Below are 22528 nucleotides of genomic sequence, written 5' to 3'. Positions count from 1 at the left end.
ACAGAAATTTCATAGTGCCAATCATCCTCAGTCAGCCGGTTTGGTTGAAGGGTACAATGGCACCCTTAAACTAAAACTAGCAAAGATTCAGGCTACGACAGGTCTTTCGTGGCCTGACGCTTTACCCTTAGCATTACTGTCAACAAGGGCAACTGTACACTCCCGAGTAGGGCTCAGTCCCTATGAAATAGTGTTCGGTCGTCCTGCCAATGTTTGGGGGGTCCCTAGACCGGGTGCCTTTTGTGAACTTGAGTATCCAATGTTAATCGATTATGACTTGACTGCTAAACTGAGGTTAATTCACCAACAGGTTCACGAAGCATTGCCGACACAGACGGAGGGTCCAGGCCACCAGCTCCAGCCCGGAGATTGGGTGGTAACGCGCAATTTTTCGCGCAAGAACAATTTGGATCCCAGGTTCACTGGACCCTATCAGGTCCTCCTTGCCACGAGAACTGCAGTTCGTCTTGAGGGGCGGAAAAATTGGGTGCATGCCACCCATACCAAGAAAGTCCCCATTCCGTTGCCAGCAGACTCGTGGGTAAGGAAAGGCATTGCATCAACTGAAACCGAAGGATTGCCGGCGTTTGTACCTTTCAGCGACGCACAACCTGTCGGAGAATCCTCAGTGCAGCAAAAAGGCATTATTGAACACTTGCCATCAGAAAACTCAAGACCAGAACATTCAGCTGATAAACAGGGCGTTGTCCCTTCAACGGATCTTTTGTTTAACGAACAGACACGTCCTGGGAAAACCCGATATTTTTTGAGATCCAGCACTAAAGACTAATAAAAAACCCCGTTCTGTCCCTTGACAAATGCATTATCCCGTTTTCCATGATCAGTTTGAACACTCATACTATTGTAATTATTTTTGTATATATTCATTGAGCTTCGTTCCTTACACTTTTTGTTTCCACAGCTGAGAGACATTTGTTTTTGATATATATATATATTTGTGAAATAAAGGCCGTAGGGCCGCGCGTGTACTTCCTCCTGGTTAGTAGGTCTTGACGCTAGGTTAAAGACCGTCGATTCCTGGGAACTCCTAGGAATTGACTATTGCTACACAGAACGAATTGCGTCAAGAAACGTTGCGGACGGTCATAGGGAATGGCATTTTTGAAGCTGATGGACTTGGAAGAAGCTCAAGCACAAAGATTCAAGCTGCAGCAACTCAGTCGTACCAAATGTTGTGTGTTCCAAATATTCGTACTGTTTGTGACTGTTTCTGCGTTATTGGCGGGTGGAGTGTATTACACAATGTCTTACTTCTTGCCCTCTATCATACCTACTCCTACCCCTGACTTTAAACTCACCTCCACTGTTTCTCCTCATTCTTTTCACATCTTACCTGAACACGAGCAGGCTAGACGTGCAGAATTCCGCAACAATTCCTTTATTCAGCTCCTTCATCAGCATCAGTTAGTGGTTAACACTACTAATTGCTGGGTGTGTGGGTTGATGCCACATACTACGGATAAGGGAATTCCATATCTGGTGTTACCGTATAGCTCCCAAGGGTCTGCTCGAGCATTTCAAACAATGTTTCGCAGCGCACTGGGTTTCCACCCCATTCGAGAACCACGTTCCCCCTACTCTGGTCCTACCTCGTACCAAAAATCTTTGTCTATAGCAATAGAGGATTTAGATAGCGATATCTATGATCCCTCGCTTATCCCTGAAGAAGAGGTACAAGCCTATAGGGTCCTAAGTAGAGGCGAATATAGTGTGTTCACTGGTGAAAAACAGCTTAAAAGCTCGCCTCCGATATGGGTCGTACCCCACACTGGCAATTTTTGTTTAATAGGTCGCGGCCGTAGATCGAAAGCCCGACTTGGAGACAGTGCTTGCACTGAAAATTATATTTTGCCAATGGTCTCGTCCCCTGTGTTTTTGGCTGCCAAGGGTACATACTTTATTTGTCATGATCGTGCGTATTCATGGTTGCCCTCTGACTTCATGGGCTCATGTTTTATCGCAAACTTGTTGCCTCCGACATTTACTGTAGATGCAGATTATCACAAAACTAGAGTTGTGAGAGGCGTAATTAGCGAAGAGGATACTGCCGGTCAAGAGGCAGGAGACTTTTTCAAGGGTTTCCTCCCATTTTGGGGACCTATGGTTAATAGTAGGAACCTGAGACAGTTGACTCGAGTGGTAGAATCGACAGCTAATATTACTGCCAGTGCCCTTGGTAATATCACCACAGAACTTCAGGCGGATAGACTTATGACGTTACAAAACCGTATGGTTTTAGATGTGATCTTAGCAGATCGAGGTGGGGTATGTAAGGTGATCCATTCGAGCTGCTGTATTTTCATTCCTGATAACGCTCCGACTGTCTATCAAGCCATCTCGAAGTTGCATAAGATCTCCAAATCCATACACGTGGATGTAGGGGATTGGACGCTACTTGGATGGTTTTGGGGCCTGATGTCGACCTGCGGTTGGAAAATTCTGATGATCATTGGAGTCGTTGTAGTGTTCCTGTTCACGTGTTGCCTTTGCGTGCAGTGCGGTCCTGCCTTATGTGGCCTCTGTGCTACAACGTGTATGAGACAGCCACCTGTTACCAAAGGGTCTCGGTTGGACAGAGCTATGCTACAGCAACATCTCGAGGGTCTGATGAATATCGAATATGATTCCGACTAGTGCTTGCCTACATGAGGGCAAAAGGAGCGTCTGAGGTTCCGTGACAATTTTAAGTGATGTTTTCGACTCGCACGAATATGGTCGAGTCTGGTATCTAAGAACCGCAAATGACGAGTTTAGTAAGTGTGCGCAGTTTCGCTGTGCTAACTTAAACCGTTCGTTTGATATGTGGGTTTTTCATCTGTACCCACGGGTTCCATCTTAGATACGGCATCCATTTTGTCTCTTGCCCTCAAGTAGCCAGCGAACGGACACTGTCCGCTTCGTCACCCTGGGACTCTCAGGATATTTGTGGAAGACACATGTACTTTGTAAATATCTTTTACGATGAGGGGGATGATACTGTAAGGCAGATGGCCCCGCTCGAGGCTCATCTTGCCGTCCGGTTTATTGTCTCAGCCGTGCATCTCATTAGGCACGTCCCTTTGATGCCTGTATCTCGTGTTTCCCGATACCTCCCCTTTTACACCCTTTTCGATTTCCCCACTGTCTCCATCTCCCTCTGCACCTGTCTTTGTCCCTATTTCGATCTGTTTTACTGCCGATTGGAATTCACTAATGTTGGGAAGATGGGTTTTTACAGTTGGGAACCGCCAAATGTTTCCGCACTTATGTTCCGGACCTTATGTGTACCAAAGTGACCAAAGCGACCCCTCTGAGGGATAATTATGGGAACCAGGTTGTAAACTTTTGTGTACCATGTTGTCCTATGAGTTAATTTTGTATAAAAGGAGCGATCCACAGAACCAATTCGAAGCAGTCTCCCCAAGTTACACGTGTTGTACTTGTCGTGACTTCTGTTTTCCCTGCAGTAATAAACCTTGAATCTTTGACGCCAAAGGAAGTGTCCCGTGTCTCTGTAGTTTGTGCGCCGAAACAGGTATCCCATGAAGGTTATAGGTGTTGTTCCCTGGCACCGCTGGTACTGTTAAAAAGTCCAGTCCTTCAACGGTACACCTTTCACTTTACAAACACTATCTGACATAAGGTGACAGACCTAGAAACTAATGACCCCTGAACTATGGCTTCGTGTCTAACTCATCCTCACAGGGTCACAGATACTCCACGAGTCCAACAATCAATGCCACAGACTGGATTGGAGCAAACATGCTCTAAAGGGCGCTGGTGCCCACTTTGAAAGAAGAAGGGCCGCATATGAGCTGTTGCCCCAGTGCTCCTAGTCACTGTCTCCGGAGTTGTATACAAAGCGCTGAGAGGCTTACATTTCACATACCAAAGGGCTTCACGTAACTGTGTACTGATGACATATCACCTGGGTTTCCAAAGAAGAGGCCGGCTGCCAGAACATGCAGTATCATTAATCATAAATACACTTCTAGTTCAAGTTCAAGTTCGGGCATTTGTATAGCGCACTACTCACCCAGAGGGTCTCAAGGCGCTAGGGGAAGGGGTTGGTCTCAAGGCGCTAGGGGAAGGGGTTCATTATTTGTCGAATAGCCAGGTTTTAAGTTCTTTTCTGAAGGAGATGTGGTTCTGAGTAAGGCGAAGGTGAGTGGGGAGTGAGTTCCAGGTCTTGGCAGCCAGGAAGGAGAAGGATCTGCCACCCATGGTGGATTTTCGGATGCGCTGGACTGCGGCGAGGGCTTGATTAGACGATCTTAGTTGGCGGGTGGGTTTGTAGAAGGATAGTCGAGCGTTGAGGCATTCGGGTCCTAGATTGTAGAGGGCCTTGTGGGCGTGGATGAGAAGGCGGAAAGTAATTCTCTTGTTGACAGGAAGCCAGTGGAGGTCTTTTAGATGTCCGCTGATGTGATCTTGGCGCGGGATGTCTAAAATGAGTCTCGCTGACGCGTTTTGGATGCGCTGGAGTTTTTTCTGTAATTTTGCTGCGATTCCGGCATATAGAGTGTTAGCATAATCCAGTCGGCTCGTGACCAGTGCGTGGGTGACAGTCTTTCTTGTCTCGAGGGGGATCCAGCGGAAGATCTTTTTGAGAATGCGAAGTACGTTGAAGCAAGAAGACGAGACTGCGCTGACTTGTCTGGACATCGAGAGAGAGGCGTCTAGGATGAAGCCAAGGTTGCGTGCATGGTCTGTGGGTGTGGGTGCTGTGCCCAGAGCGGAAGGCCACCAAGAGTCGTCCCAAGCTGAGGGGGAAGATCCTAGGATGAGCACCTCCGTTTTGTCTGAATTGAGTTTTAGGCGGCTATGATTCATCCATTTGGCTACTTCTTTCATGCCTTCGTGAAGATTGGTTTTGGCGGTGTTGGGGTGTTTGGTGAGGGAAAGGATTAACTGGGTGTCGTCGGCGTAAGAGATGATGTTGAGGTTGTGTTGACGCGCGATGGAGGCAAGGGGACTCATGTAGACGTTGAAGAGGGTGGGACTGAGTGAGGATCCTTGAGGTACGCCGCAGATGACTTCGGTGGCCTCTGAGTAGAATGGGGGAAGTGGACTCTTTGAGTTCTCCCAGCGAGGAATGAGATGATCCAGTTCAAGGCTTTTCCTTGTATGCCGATGTTGCTGAGGCGATGTATAAGGGTGCTGTGGCAAACTGTGTCGAAAGCGGCGGATAGGTCGAGTAGGATGAGGGCCACTGTTTCTCCGTTGTCCAGGAGTGTTCGGATGTCGTCGGTCGCTGCAATGAGGGCGGTTTCGGTGCTGTGTTTTGCTCGAAACCCGGATTGAGATGGATCAAGGGAGTTGTTGGATTCAAGGAAGGCGGCGAGCTGGCTGTTGACGGCTTTCTCGATAACTTTGGCCGGGAATGGGAGGAGGGATATGGGTCGGTAGTTTTTAAGTTCAGAGGGGTCTGCTGTGGGTTTCTTCAGAAGGGCGCTGAGTTCGGCGTGTTTCCAGTTTTCTGAAAAGGTGGCAGAGTTGAACGAGCAGTTGATGACATCACGGAGGTGGGGTGCGATGATGGAGTCAGCTTTGTTGAAGATGTGATGGGGGCAGGTGTCGGTAGGCGAGCCAGAGTGGATAGAGTTCATGATGCGAATGGTGTCTTCAGTGGTGATTGGGTTCCAGGCGCTGAGGTTGTTAGTTAGTGGAGTGGGATCTGAGGAAGGTGGTGAGGGTTGGTCGCTGGGAGTGTTCGTGAAGCTGTTGTGGATGTCGGCAATTTTGTTGTAGAAGAAGTAGGATAACGCGTCGCAGAGGTCTTGGGAGGGAGTGATGTCGTTAGATGCTGCGGTGGGGTTGGTGAATTCTTTGACGATGTTGAAGAGTTCCTTGCTGTTATGGGTGTTGTTGTCGAGACGATCCTTGATTGTTGATTTCTTGGCGGATCGGATCAGTTGGTGGTGTTTGCGGGTGGCTGTCTTAAGGGAGGCCATGTTGTCGGAAGCTGGGTTTTTTCTCCATATCTTCTCCAGGGTGCGGCATAGCTTCTTGGATTTTTTGAGTTCGTCATTGAACCAGGGAGCCTTTTTGCTGGCTAATTTCATCTGGTGCTTTTTCAGGGGTGCTAATTCATCAGCACTGTTGGTAATCCATTGCCTAAGGTTGGTGGCCGCTTGGTTTGGGTCCGTTGAGAGGGTGGGAGGGTTTTTGTTGAGTGAAGTGAGGAGTTGGTCGGAGGTAATTTTGTTCCAGTTTCTCCGGGGAATAGGTTGTGGACGGTTGTGGGTTGGGGTGGTTATGTAGGTGAAGTGGACGCAGCTGTGATCCGTCCAGTGGAGCGTTGTAGTGCGGTCGAAGGAGATGTGCTTGGTGGAGGTGAAGATAGGGTCGAGCGTGTGACCGGCTGTGTGGGTGGGGGTGTCAACAAGTTGTTTGAGTCCGAGATTGGCCAGGTTGTCCAGAAGGGTGGTGGTGTTGCTGTCGTGTTTGTTTTCAAGGTGGTAGTTGAGGTCTCCTAGAAGAATGTAGTTCTCGGAGGCGAGGGCGTGTGGACTGACGAAGTCCGTGATGTAATCGCTGAATTGACTGCGGGTACCTGGAGGCCTGTAGATGAGGGTGCCTCTGAGTGTGGTCCTTGGGTCGGTGTGGATCTGGAAGTGGAGATGTTCGGCGATAGCAAGATTGTCGTCGGAGCTGGTTGTGATTTTGATGGTGTTCCTGTGGATAATGGCGATGCCTCCTCCTGTTTGAATGGTGCGGTCTTTTCGAATAATCTTGTAGGTGTCCAGTATGGCTATTGCGATATCGGGTGATGATGATGTGTTCATCCATGTTTCAGTGAGGAAGGCGATGTCAGGTGACGCAGTGTCGAGTAGGTCCCAGAGTTCCGTTGCGTGTCTGTGGACCGAGCGGGTGTTGAGCAGGATGCACTTTAGGCGGTTGTAGTCGGAGCTGTGTTTGGAGGGCGTGGATTTGGTGAGGTTCCTGGAGCAGTTGAATTTGCAGGCGAGGCAGGCGAATGGGCCGTGAGTACGTCCAGGAGTAGCTTTGCAGCATAGTGGTGTGTGTCCAGGGTTGAGTGCGAGGAGAGTAGCGGCATCATATGATATTATAGAGGGTTGGGAGCGGCGGGGACCAGGGGGTCTGGCGCTGGGTGCGGTCCAGGCGCGGACGGGTGTAGACGGGCTTACCTTTGGCGCACCTTCGGCACGCATGGGGCGCGACCGCTGCGCGTGAACGCTGCGCGGGAGAGCATCTAACATATATGGAAGATGGAGGGGGAGGGGCGAGGGAGGAGCAGCTGGGAGGCGGGTGCGTGGTGGAGGGGGCGGGCTCCGGGCACAACATCAACACTAGTAATGGCGGCTAAAAGGGAAGTGCAGACCGGGTTGGGGAGACTAAATTATTTATTTATGTGGTGGGTAGCGGGGCGCCTGAGGAGCGGAGCGCAGAAGCAATGGCCCACAGCAGCAAACAAACAAACGAAGCGGTAATGCGATCTAAATAACACAGGCACTCTCAGTCAGTGAAGCAATGCAGGCACTGTCGAGCAGACACAACGGGCGCGTGAAAATAATGAAATAATAATGCAAGCACGTATCAAGCGCTAAATAAGGTCAGCAGAGCAGCGCTAACGATACCCAGCCAGCGTAGTCAGGAGAGAGCAGGGCAGAAGGGAGCGACCGCTTCTGACGAAGTCAGGGTGGTCCTCGGGAACCCAGGCTGTTTGCCAACAAAAGAGAGCTGACCCCTCGACTCCCAGCAAAATAAAAACAACATATACCCTGTCTCCACCCTGATCAGATTTCACCCAGAAAACAGCTGCAAGACGATCGAAGAACGAGGCAGATGCAGAGAGGGGGCTGAGTGAGGGAGGGAAGGATGAGAGAGAGAGGGAGGGAAACGGAGAAGGGGAGAGAGAGAGAAAGAGAAAGAAAGAGAAAGAAAGTGAGAGTAGGAGAAATAGAGAAACACAGGAAAAACAAGGAACTGGGTTACGAAAGACATAAACACAAGAATGCCAACCTCTGTGAGTCAGAGGTGCTCAGACCTCATCTACATTTCAGTCTTAAGGTCTTTTTGGGGCAGATCGAGACAGAATGGCAGAAAGGTTCAGTACAATCAATATTTGTAAATAGAAATACAGTTTAAAAGATGAGACATAAAATAAGATTCCAAACACCCATGGGCAACACACATTTTAATTGAAAAGCATAAATTCAGAGACATTTTAAGGCTCGGACAAAGTTGACAATTACCTTTGTAGGGACCTTCTGGTAAAGCGATCAGGTCATTCTTGCTGTAATAATAAACATTGCAGGACCGGTTTACAAAAGTAAACGTACATTTTTGGGTAAGTTTACTACTTTTCAGTATTCACAAACGTAAACTTAGACCAAAAGTCTACCTCTACTACTTTTCAGTCTTCCCAAAGGTAAGTTACTACTAGTAAAGCTAGACCTTTGGTCACAGTTTACCTTTGTGAATGCCGAAAAGTAGTAAACTTACAGAAAAGTGTGAGTTTACCATTGTGAATCGGGCCCTGCATGTTTCGTGTTAACCTTTCCAGCATTAGGTTAGCCTTGACCCACACATTTTGCCTTCATCCTCCTACTTTGATTAATTTGTTTTTATTGGCCTTAGGAATCCGTGCACTTTAGCACTTCTAATGCGTGCTAACTGCTCACTGCCTCAAACATGGTAAATTGCTTTACACTTGTTTAGCCTATTTAATTTACTTATGCGTCTCTATTAAAGTTGTATACCTTACACCCAGGGCCAGTAAATTGAATGCTCCTCATGGGCCTGCAGCACTTATTGTGCCACTCACTTAAGTAGCCCCTTAAAACATGGCCCGGGTCTGCCATTGCAGCCTGAATGCAGTTTTAAACTGGCAATTCAACATGAAAAATAAGACCATTGCTATGCCTTAAACTCCCCCTTTATTACAGATAAGAAACCCCTAAGCCCTATGTACCTCATAGGGCAGGGTGCAATGTAAATAAAAGTTTGGACTTTTGTTTTTTGTAGATTCTGGTAGTGAAAAACTCTTAAATTAGTTTTAAGCTATTGTAATACCTACCTCTCTCATAGGATAGCATTAGTTTGCTGTATTACATTTAATAAGTGCTAATGTTTGTATAAGAACAAGTGAAGATTTCATGTTTTGGTGTCTGAGAAACTGTAATTTAAAATCCTATTTCATGGTAAAGTCAGATTTTAAGTTACAATTTTGAAAATGACACTTTTTGAAAGTTGGCATTTTCCTGCCCTATTTGGGGCCTGCATTCTGTTCCTGAGATGCATGACTGGGTGAAGTCGGACTTTATTTATTCCCCTGAGAGAGCGCCACAATAGAGGTATTAGGTGTGCCTGTATAGGCCATTACTGTCAGGAGGGCCGGAGCTGGACACAGCCCCACTTACAAATCAAGAGGCAGTACTCTGCCTTCACAAAAATGACTTGTCACCACTGCATTGTTCATGTAGTCGGCCTGAAGCAAGGGTAGGGGAGGCAGGAAACTTAAAGCACTTCAAAGGGAGTACTCTAGAAGCTTCTCGTACTTCAAAAAAGTCACCAGGTATAAAACTTAGACCCTCAGATCCATTCTTCAGTTCACTTTTTGGACCTGTGGAAGGATTCTCATAGGACTGCCTGCTGCTGTAGCCTTCCGTTTACCTTGAAAGAGTGCTGTGTTGTACCTGGAAGAACTGCTCTGCTGCTTAAAGCCTGCCTTCAACCCTCAGAGGCCTGTCGTGCTGTGAGCCCTGTTCCACTTTTTAACCCAGGACTACTAGAGGGACTCCAAAGGTTAGTTGCCTGGCCTCCTAAACAGAGCCTCAGGGGCAACCATCTTGAACACGCACCTGGATTGAGCCTGAGTGAGCCCATGGTGGCGGTGTTAAAGGAGCACAGTTGGGACAAATAGAAAAATAGAGCAATAGAACATTTTTGGCTCTAGACTGCTCTGAGAACTGAGAGGAGACTGGGACCAATGTCCTTATCTATCTGCCCAAGGTGCATTGCTGAACAGCCTAACTTCGCTAGAGCTCCCACTACGTCCTTCTTCGGAACAGCATATCCTGTTAAGCTGTTATTCACAGTAGGAATGTGAAAATCTTCACTGAGACTTTCTCCTGCGGAACTCCGGCGACATGTTCTCTTTGGACACTACTTGCAACTTTGCCCTGTGGAACTTCTACCTTCTCAGAATTTTTTTTTCTAAAAATACAAAGTTAAGTTCAAACCAGATCCAATCCACTCTTTGGGGTCCATTAGGATGTTGGGCGGTGGCACCACCGCAGTTTTGGCAGTGCTAAAAAATGCCTTTTTCCGCCTGCGAGCAGTGGTACTCACGTCCGCCATATTAGTATAGCAAAACATAGTTCATTTCCCATCTGCCGTGATGCGGCGCGCACCGCCATCAAAGTGCGCCCGCCACCGCAGCAGTGGGAGCCAATAGAGACTCACTGCTCCACAAATTAGGATGGCCCAAACAGGTAGACGCACCGCAGCGGAGACACTGCCTAACCAGACACAGCGGAAACTCGACAGCGGAGCCCCATAGCAGAGACCCTGTTCTCTCCACCCGGTCATGAACGCCATGGACACAGCCCTACATATGCATCCGGTCATGTACCTGCTACTGCACTACCATCAAATGGGCCGCAGCGGACGCCACCGCAGGTAGCAACTACACAAATACAACACACAACACACGGGCTGACGCAGGGTCCAATTCTATCACAGACACCCTGCTTGGGTCAGAACACATTCACAAGGGCACCCCTACATCACCCACCTGCCAACAAGTCATACCTCTGCATCCGGGACACACATCGACCGCGAACTAGCAGCAACGTCCAGCTCCCTGTCACGTCACCGCAGCGGTCAACACATGCGCACAATGCAGAAGGCAGGGCCACAACAAGACATGGCCAGGGCACAGAGACCACAGGGATACCCCACCCCCAACCACACATCAACACACACCAGCATCATACAGGCCAGGTGCCCATCCTGTGCACCCCCATGCACAGCAACAAGCACAGGAACTAGCAAGCACAATGCACACCCTGCACCACACAACAGACAACCAGGGAGACAGCCACTGCAGGAGTGGCTGACAAGGAACACACAACACTAGTGCTACACACACTCAAGGCTGACAATACTTCCCAACACATACACACACAAACAAACACACACCCTGGGTGTATCCACAAACAGTACACACACACACAGGGTAGCCTGAACAGATACCTGCCCAAAACTACACACAAACACCACATGAACACATACACAACCCCAACAGAAGCAGACATACCCTGTCAGCCAAACTGTGGAAAGGCAATGGGAGTACAAACACAACATGACTGCACAACATCATCACTCACAAACAAAACACACACAACACACCACAAATCACACACGAATTGCACCTGCACAGAACTACACTGCCACATCAAACAAACCACACATGCACATGAAAGCACAAATCAACAAACACCACAGGACATCAGGAGATGCATATCAGGCAATGCCAAGCCCACATACCCACAGCACGGTATCCATAACAAGCAGTGTGTGCACAACAAGCACAAAAGCTACACACAGACATGACTGACACAACCTCAACACACACACCACAAATCAGCACAGCACAAAAGCTACAGCACACCCAGGAAGTGAAGCAACACCACAGCCAACACACAGACATCCAATATAACAACCACAGGATGCACCACTCTGGTATACAAGAGCACAACCAGCTACACTAGAGCACTGGGCAACACACAGCTCAAGTGCACAAGGGCAATACACACTGATGAATAGCACAAGAACATCACACATAAACCAATGGGGCCATGTCCAGAGTGGAACATCACTCTTGGCCCAAGAACTGCACCACAAGGCACAGTCTCACAAATGAAGTGATGTGGAGGCACATACACTTGTAAACAAAGGTGACAGCAGACATCAAAGTCAACCAACTTGCATGTCAGTAGCAGACATGCAAGGGGTGTACCATACACAAATAGAGGGAGTCCAGACCCACAATGGCTAGGCACAAGTGGCACACATAGGGGGTGGCATCACACCATACAACATACCATACAGGAGGAGAAAAGGCGCCATGTGCCTGCAATGCATGAGAAAGTCAAACACAATGCCAGTGAGGAGCAGCAGGCCCACACAGTCTACACAAACACACACAACACACATAGATGATCAAACAAACTCAACACTGATGTGCAAGTCACACACTTTGCACACTCATAAGTGAACAAAACAACAAGGACGTTTTACACAGAACTGCATGGACACACCAACACAACGCACAGTGCACAACAGACAACTCACACAAGTGCATACAATCATTTACACAGTGCAGGACAATCCAAACAACAGGCACACAACTCCTGGGTGACACGTGTGTCTATCACAAACCAGGGATACACACACATCTACACCCACTACAAAGTCACACCCTCCACACTGCACACCTCCTCACCACCCAAGAGCACACATCTCGTGTAGGCCATGGGACCAGGACTAAGGGCCAACACAAGATGACCATACACATACACAGCTGGGCACACATAAAGGAATAACACACATACATCATGACATTGCCCAGCCTGCATGCAAACCTGTGCACAGCATCACACCCTGTGCTGGCAGTGTACCCCAACCTGACATGGCAACAACGTAGCCAACAATAGCAAACCACAAAAAGAGAACTGCATGACAGGTAAAAGAGCCAACACAAGTATCAGTACCTGAATGTACTGAAGACCCTGTCCCCCCTGTATAAAAATGTGATGCGGCAAAAGAGGTTGGCAATGTTCAAGTGACACATAGAGTATGGGGCACAGGCAACCAAATGCACACACCAAAAAAAAAACTTTAATGAGCAAAGACACTGACAAAACACACAACAGGAGGAACTGTCTTTATTCACATATTGCACAGATGTGACAGTAGAACAACAGTACTCAAGAGCAAGGCACAAAATGCTGATCAAATGCAAGATAATCTCCACAGGCAAACTACAAAGGCCAGTGGGCATGGCACAGGGGAGAGCCCAACACAGCGGAGCAACAGGGCCAGTGCCCAGGGCAGGAGGCACATCATGTACATGAGAGGCTGCACAGGGGAGTCTCCAACACATCAGAGCAACAGGGCCAGTGTCCAGGGCAGGCGGCACAGCAAGTACATGGGAGGCTGCACAGGGGAGACTCCAACACAGCAGAGCAACAGGGCCAGTGTCCATGGCACTGGGAAGAGTACAACACAGCAGAGCAATAGGGCCAGTGTCCATGGCACAGGGGCGACTCCAACACTGCAGAGCAACAGGGCCTGTGGCCATGGCACAGGGGAGACCCCAACACAGCAGAGCAACAGGGCCAGTGTCCAGGGCAGGTGGCACAGCAAGTACATGAGAGGCTGCACAGGGGAGACTCCAACACAGCAGAGCAACAGGGCCAGTGTCCAGGGCAGGCGGCACAGCAAGTACATGGGAGGCTGCACAGGGGAGACTCCAACACAGCAGAGCAACAGGGCCAGTGTCCATGGCACTGGGAAGAGTACAACACAGCAGAGCAACAGGGCCAGTGTCCATGGCACAGGGGAGAGTACAACACAGCAGAGCAACAGGGCCAGTGTCCAGGGCAGGTGATACAGCAAGTACATGAGAGGCTGCACAGGGGAGACTCCAACACAGCAGAGCAACAGGGCCAGTGTCCATGGCAGGTGGCACATCAAGTACATGGGAGGCTGCACAGGGGAAACTCCAACACAGCAGAGCAACAGTGTCAGTGTCCATGGCACAGGGGAGACTCCAACACAGCAGAGCAACAGGGCCAGTGGCCATGGCACAGGGGAGAGTACAAAACAGCAGAGCAACAGGGCCAGTGGCCATGTCTCAGGTGAGAGTACAACACAGAAGAGCAACAGGGCTAGTGCCCATGGCACAGGGGAGACTCCAACACAGCAGAGCAACAGGGCCAGTGTCCAGGGCAGGTGGCACAGCAAGCACACGAGAGGCTGCCCAGGGGAGACTCCAACACAGCAGAGCAACAGGGCCAGTGTCCATGGCACAGGGGAGACTCCAACACAGCAGAGCAACAGTGCCAGTGTCCATGGCACAGGGGCGACTCCAACAAAACAGAGCAACAGGGCCTGTGGCCATGGCACAGGGGAGACCCCAACACAGCAGAGCAACAGGGCCAGTGTCCAGGGCAGGTGGCACAGCAAGTACATGAGAGGCTGCACAGGGGAGACTCCAACACAGCAGAGAAACAGGGCCAGTGCCCATGGCACAGGTGAGAGTACAACACAGCAGAGCAACAGGGCCAGTGTCCATGGAACAGGTGAGAGTACAACACAGCAGAGCAACAGGGCCAGTGTCCATGGCACAGGGGAGACTCCAACATAGCAGAGCAACAGGGCCAGTGTCCATGGCGCAGGGGGGAGTAGAACACAGCAGAGCAACAGGGCCAGTGTCCAGGGCACAGGTGAGAGTACAACACAGCTGAGCAACAGGGCCAGTGTCCATGGCACAGGTGAGAGTACAACACAGCACAGCAACAGGACCAGTGTCCAGGGCAGGTGGCACAGCAAGTACATGAGAGGCTGCACAGGGGAGACCCCAACACAGCAGAGCAACAGGGCCATTGCCAGTGGCACAGGGGAGAGTACAACAAAGCAGAGCAACAGGGCCAGTGTTCATGGCACAGGGGAGAGTACAACACAGCAGAGCAACAGGGCCAGTGTCCAGGGCACAGGTGAGAGTACAACACAGCAGAGCAACAGGGCCAGTGTACATGGCACAGGGGAGAGTACAATACACCCAGGTGGCAGACAATGGGCAGGACAAGTACAGCTGTATAAGGGGGACTGCCACTCACATTTGTCTGTCAGGTTGATTCGGAGCTGGCTATGTGTCGGGGTCAGCAGGAACATTTGACTGGGGAGACAGAGAAGCCAGTGATGTAGGGCTATCAGTCGTTTGGCAAGCTGTAGGGCTGTTTGGACCAGGTGGTATAGTGGCACGTGGAGGTAGAGTCATGCAGACCTGTGACACAGTGCGGGTGGGAGAGGTTGGAGGGGTGCCCTTCCACTTCTTGGGAATACGAAATGGCTTCCCTGTCTTGGGGTTAATGGGAACTGGTGATGACACAACAGGCACACACACCAACTTTCCCGCATCAGGTTCAGACACTGGTACTCCCTCTGGTGACGTGCTGGATCCTGCGGAACTCTTTGTCTGGCTATGGCTCTGGACCACCTTCCCCTGGTTGCCAGGTGTCCCACTTACAGTGCCCTCCTCTGCCTCTGTGCATGGGGTGGCCGCTACAGTGCTCTCTTTTGCCTATTTGCAAGGTGTCCCACCTACAGTGCCCTCATTTGCCACTTTGCCTGGGTTGCCCCTACAGTGCCCTCCTCCACCTGCATCACTGGGCTTGGAATTGGAGTTGATGTGGTGGGGGATGTGGCCCTGTGCCCTTCCTAGGTGTACCCTTGCTATACACACTTCCTCAGTGGTCACAGACACTGCACGCCTAGCTCTGCGTGAAGTTTTAGGGACAGGAGAGTCCTTTGCTGGTGATGCCTGAGAGATTTGTGAGCCTGATGTCAACCTCATTGCCTGACGGGCTCTTGTCTTTGCATTCTGGGCTGGCTCTGATCTTCTGGGGGGATGGTGTCTGTGGTCGGGAACGCTTGGGTTGTGTCTGCTTTGTGCTCCTTGTGCTGTATCGTGTCTTTGACGCATGCGAACCGTGGTCACTGTCCTCTGATGTGGCCACTGACTGGGGGTGGACAAAGGCACCTGAGCAGGAATGGCAGCATGTGCCTGTTGGAGGGCAGACGTCACTGCAGATGACAAAGGCTGGACTGTACAGTAGAGCCCACCCACATCTGAATGTATGCCCTCCATGTAGGCAACCACCTGCCCTAATTTCTTCTCATGGTCGCTGAAGGCATTGAGCAGGGCGGTCTGGCCCACACAAAGCTGGCGCAGCAGCTCTACAGACTCAGCACTGAGGGCAGCAGGGGGGACAGGTGCAGGGTCAGCGGTGCAAGGTGTGAATGTAACTCGTCCCCTCTTACTGACAAGGACACGGGCAGCACCAGAGGAAGTGGATAGGAGGCTGGGCACTGGCCAGTGAGTGGTAGATGATGTACCAGACTCCCCATTCCCTATGCCTGACAACATGGATGCATCACCTCTGGCATCAGATCATGTAGTATTCAGTGTCTCAGCCACGGATTCTTCCTGCATACTCCGGTCCCCCTCAGATGCGCTGGTGAGCTCTGTGTCACTGGCCTTCGGTGCTGCTGTAGTGCTACTCTCGCCACCACTGGTTTCCAGCTTCCGTTCCTCCGTGCCCACTAGCGATTCTGCATGAGAGAGAGATGCAGGGTTGTATAAATGACATCATCAGGACAAAGCAATCCAAACAATGCATACAGGGGATGCCCAAATCAACATGGTGACCACCACACCCTGCAATCACATTGCAGCAACACACTACATAGACCACAACAGTGCCTGCAACACTGAATAGCTGCCATGACTGAGTCATATTGAGGCCACACAACACCTTGACCGTGGATAAAGTGTACCAGACACCTAACTTGCCATGCCCACACCTATCAAGTCCCAACACTCATTGCCAATGACAGGCCTTTAGGGAACCGGAGGGGACAACATACTCACCGGTTAGGACATGACAGTCCACAATGCCAAGTAGGGCATACCAAGCACCATGTGGGTACTCTGGGGCACCTTGTTGTCAGACGGGTTACCCTCAACGATCATGGTGCATGCAAAGTAGGAATACATGAACTCACACTCAGATAGTGGACCCTTCTGTTCACCCCCTAATAGATTCCCCACACTATCCCAATGCAGAATGACCATGTGAATCCTAACACATCTGGCTATGAAAAATCACAGCAGGGAGTATCAGCCTTGTGAGGGCTGTTTGGCACAATGCACAATGCCTGACACTAGCACACATCCCTGCAGCCGCTCACATGACACAGCACAGCATCACCCCACGAACATCACATGGCTGAACCCCTCAGTGGGTCGCAGACAACACCATTCCCATGCATGTCTGACACCCCCTCTGCCCAACAGCACCCTCAATGATAACTTACCACTACATTGGGGCCACCATACAGCCTCGGGTACTGTGCCAGCACCTCGTCCACTAGGACCTCCAGCTCCTCGCTTGTGAATGGACTGGCACGGATCTTCTCTGTTCTTGCCATCCTGTGTACATGGAACACCTGTGGTTGAAGTGAGTGGTGCGGGGTCCCAGGCAGCAGGCACTTGAGGCAGCAGCAGGAGAGGGTCCCAGGCAGCAGCAGGAGTGTGACCCAGGCAGCAGGCACTTAAGGCAGCAGCAGGAGAGGGTCCCTGGCAGCGGGCACTGAGGCAGCAGCAGGAGAGGGTCCCAGGCAGCAGCAGGAGAGGGTCCCAGGCAGCAGCAGGAGAGTTTCCCAGGCAGCAGGCACTTCAGGCAGCAGCAGGAGAGGGTCCCAGGCAGCAGGCACTTCAGGCAGCAGCCGGAGAGGGTCCCAGGCAGCAGGCACTTGAGGCAGCAGCAGGAGAGGGTCCCAGGCAGCAGCAGGAGAGGGTCCCAGGCAGCAGCAGGAGCGGGTCCCAGGCAGCAGGAACTTGAGGCAGCAGCAGGAGAGGGTCCCAGGCAGCAGGCACTTGAGGCAGCAGCAGGAGAGGATCCCAGGCAGCAGCAGGAGAGTGTCCCAGGCAGCAGGCACTTCAGGCAGCAGCAGGAGACGGTCCCAGGTAGCAGGCTCTGTGAGCAGTGGAAATGTGGGGCTCACTCCCACAGATGTATAGCCCCCTAGGCTACTTTGTGAGGTGCAAAGTTGCAATTATTGGTTGTCCAGGTCTGCCTCATTCAAAAGCATCCATTGACCGGCTCCGCGGTGGCGGAGCACACCTTCCGCGATTTTCAAAACTGAATCATGCCACCGCAAACAACGCTTCCATTGGCTGTGGGCAATGCTCCATGGCGGTGATGCACCGCAGGGGCCCGGGGTGCGCTACCGTGATGGTGCATTGTTCAAAAGCATCCAATGACCGGCTCCGCGGTGGCGGAAAATGAGTTTCATTGTTTTCAAACCTGCATCATGCCACCGCAAACATCGTTCCCATTGGCTGTAGGCAATGCTCTATGGCGGTGATGGACCGCAGGGGCACGGGGTGCACTACCGTGATGGTGCATTGTTCAAAAGCATCCAATGACCGGCTCCGCTGTGGGGGAGCACGACTTCCGCGGATTTCAAATCTGCATCATGCCACCGCAAACATCGCACCCATTGGCTGTAGGCAATGCTCCATGGCGGTGATGCACTGCAGGGGCCAGGCGGTAGCAACCGCCATTTGTGTGGCACAGCATGCCCACCGCTATCCACCCATGCCAATGTTTACCGCACTTGTGAAGGGGGTGGTGCTGGTCTCATACCGCCGTGGACAGGCGGTAGCTACCGCGATTTGGGTGGCGCAGCATGCCCACCGCCTTCTTACCATGCCAATGTCTACCACACTTGTGAATGGGATGGTGCTGGTGTCAGACCGCCATGGACAGGCGGTAGCTACCGCGATTTGGGTGGCGTAGCATGCCCAGCGCCATCTACCCATGTCTCCATGCCAATGTCTACCACACTTGTGAAGGGGGTGGTGCTGGTGTCACACTGCTGTGGACAGGCGGTAGCTACCGCGATTTGGGTGGTGCAGCATACCCACCGCCTTCTACCCATGCCAATGTCTACCGCACTTGTGAAGGGGGTGGTGCTGGTATCACACCGCCGTGAGAGGTGGTAGCTACTGTGATTTGGGTGGTGCAGCATGCCCACTGCCATCTACCCATGTCTCCATGCCAATGTCTACCGCACTTGTGAAGGGGGTGGTGCTGGTGTCACACCGCCGTGGACAGGCGGTAGCTACCGCGATTTGGGTCACATGCAATGGCAAATTCCATCAGTGCACAGCAGCAACATGTTTAATGGCACATCATTGTGCACACAATGCCATTATTCGATATAATACACAGGTGGTTGCACGTTATGTGTGACGCACATTGGTCTGTGGTCCCTGCAATGTCACTGATGCATTTGATGGTTGATGATGCTTGACAGTGTTAAGCTGATGGCAATGATGTGTGACAAATCAATGTGTTGTGGGTCAGTGCTGACCTTGGCAAGGCTTGTCTTTACTGAATGGTGTTGTTACTTACTTGTGCTACCATATCAGCCCATGCACACAAGTTTACCAGCTACTGTGATCATTGGGCTCTTGATGTGTGCCAGCTTCACATGATGCATTGAGGTGTGACAGGTACAGCAGATGGGTGGGAGGCATTCATGGTCATCTTACACACTTTTGTGGATGGTACGGTATGAGGTGTGCACATGTGGAATGTGGTGTTCAGAAAGTGTGCATTCCCATTGACCTATGTGTTGTTTACAGCACCTGTGTATTGAGAATGAATTGGTGTGTCATCTGTGTGTCTCAAATTTCCACACATGTAACCTTGTGTGCCAATAATCTCTTATGGAATTGTAAGGTTTTGCGTGACATGATTAACGGTATGTGCTGAGGCCACCTCATGATGGTTGTCATTGACATGTGTCCATGTACATCTCAACTAGGAGGAGGCCAAATCTCATATGTCACCTGACAGTGCTGGAGGACATAGAGGATATCCGAAAATTCCACCTTGACAGACCGACCATGCCGACCCTTTGTGATCTGTTGGAGCCCCACCTGCAGCCTCGTCGCCACTACCCAACAGCATTCACACCCTCATACAAAGTGATGGCAGCCTTCCACTTTTTTGCAACTGGTTCCTTCCAGGAGACCGTGGTCGGCGCCGCATGGATGTCACAACCCATGTTCAGCATGGTGCTGAGGGATGTTCTTGCAGCCATGATGATATATAAGGATCGATACATACATTTCCCCAGGGGAGCTAATTTGCCGGTGTGAAGGGTGACTTCTATGCCCTTGGGCACATCCCCCATGTTGTTGGTGCCATTGATCAGAAGGTATGGATAGTTGCACAGCTATGTTTGGTTAGAAAAAGTTAATATATGTAAGTTCAAGTTCAACGGTTAATGAGGTTTGCTGCCTGGGAGGCGTCTTTTGTCAAGGACGTCAAGTAAACATCAGAAATAGTGCTTTCAATAACAATTGGAAGCATCCACTGACGCTCCACTCTGAGGTAATTCAAATTTGTTCAAAATAAAGTTCATACAAAGATTTTTTTTAGGAGGAAGTCCTATTTTATATTCATAAGATCGAGTTGTAAACCATTTTCCATTTGTTTATAAGTTCATCAGGTCAATAAACAAAATAACACGTTTTCATGTCCGATGCATTTCGGGCAGATTTGCCCTTCATCTGGGACAACAGGTGTCGTTTGTTTTTAGTCTACTTGTTTGGACGTGGGTTACAATGTAGATGTACGCGGAGCGTCTCTTGAGATATCGGGCATGTTGACGGTTTCACGTCTTTCGCGGCAGACGTGAAACCGTCAACTTGCCCGATATCTCAAGAGACGCTCCGCGTACATCTACATTGTAACCCACGTCCGAACAAGTAGACTAAAAACAAACGACACCTGTTGTCCCAGATGAAGGGCAAATCTGCCCGAAATGCATCGGACATGAAACGTGTTGTTTTGTTTATTGACCTAATGAAATTATAAACGAATGGACAATGATTTACAACTCGATCTTATGAATATAAAATAAGACTTTCTCCTAAAAAAAAATCTTTGTATGAACTTTATTTTGAACAAATTTGAATTACCTCAGAGTGAAGCGCCAGGGGATGCTTCCAATTGTTATTGAAAGCACTATTTCTGAAGTTGGTGCCATTGATTGCACCCATGTCGGTCAGGTGCCACCACAGGCCACTGAACACATTTTTAGGAATCGCAAACATTATAATTCAATAAATGTGCATGTGGTGTGCCTTGCGGACATGACCATATCACATGAGTGTGCAAGATTCCCCGGCTCAGCCCATGATTCGTATGTCATGAGGAACAGCATGGTGCCCCGGATGATGGCTAACCTGCTTCCCGATCGTGCTTGGATTGTGGGTGAGTATGCCTAGTGATATGGAGTGCTGTGTGTGTGTGACCTGTTGCCCTCTGCATTTGCATCATTGCAATGAGTGTTTGTCATTCCTAGGTGACTCTGCATATCCCATTCGTCCAGGGCTGCTGAGCCCACTAAGGAATCCCAGGACCCCGGCTGACGTCAGGTACAATGAGGCCCATGGCAGAACCCGACATGTCATTGAGCAGACTTTTGGCCTACTCGAATCAAGATTCCGCTGCCTTGACAGGACTGGAGGTCCTGCAGCACAACAGAAGGGGGCGGAGGTGTTGGTTGTGACGCAGGCCTGTCCTTCAGCAACGCCACTTGCTGGGCCATGAGGTCCACCATTTGACCAATGCGTGTGTCGAAGGACCTCATCAGCAGGATGAGCTCACGTAATAGTTCGTCCGACCGGCCACTTTGTCCCTGGACCTGTTCATATGCACTGATGACCCGGGTGAAGTGGTCCAGGGATGGTGGGACAACCTCCGAAGGTCTGGGGGGGACCCTGGCCCTCCCACCTGCCCTGCTGCCACAGACCTGGTGCCTCGCCACGGTGGGTCCCCGCGCACTCTCCCTGGCCTCCACAGTTGGTGGTGTGTCCTGGTCGTCCCCTGGGACAGGGAGGGTGCTGGTGGTGGTGGTGGTGGATGAGGTGGCAGTGATGGAGGCCCAGGACATGACTGCAGGGGTCTGCTGTGCAGTTGTTGGTGCAGCAGATGTGGTGGTGGTGAGGATGGGGTCCTGGGACCTGTTGGGCCTTTGCACACCAGACGGGCCGGCCCGGAGCTCATCGGCCAAACTGTCCTGGAAGTCAACATCCGAGAGTCCATGTACCGGGGGTGGAGACTGGCTCTGCTGGTCGTTGTTGTCCTCAGCAGCGAGATCTTCATCACCTGTGGATTAGATGGGGAATGGTCAGTGTTGTGCAATGTGCAGGTATTCTGTTAGCTGCATGTCATCTGCTGTCTGTACACTACACAATTGAGACAACCTTACTATTATTGTTAAATGCAATACTGGCTGTTATTACATGGTGGAGGGGAACATCAAATAATCATAATGTCCTGTATCGATGCATTGCATGCAATTGGTGCCGTGTGTAGTGTTGCAGGTCTCACAACCACAAACAGCAAGACCAGTGAAGATGGCTATCTACCTGTAAGTGTGTTTGGCATACAGTGCAATGGCTTCCAGGTGCTCCTGGGTGGTGTGGGAGGAGCCCTCCATCTTACTGGGGAGTGGGATAGGGGGCATGGTGGGAGTCATGGTACAGGCCTCCCACCCCCAAACAATACTCCAATACAAGATGGCTACCTACCTGTTAGTTGAGGTTGAACAGTGCAATGGCTGACACATGCTCCTGGGTGGGGGAGGGCTCTATCCTGCTGGGGTGTGAGACAGGGGGCATGGTGGG

The sequence above is a fragment of the Lissotriton helveticus genome, chromosome 6, assembly GCF_964261635.1.
Source record: "Lissotriton helveticus chromosome 6, aLisHel1.1, whole genome shotgun sequence".
NCBI lineage: Eukaryota > Metazoa > Chordata > Amphibia > Caudata > Salamandridae > Lissotriton > Lissotriton helveticus.
The sequence above is the reverse complement of the archived record's forward strand: the minus strand, read 5'-3'. Positions refer to the sequence as shown.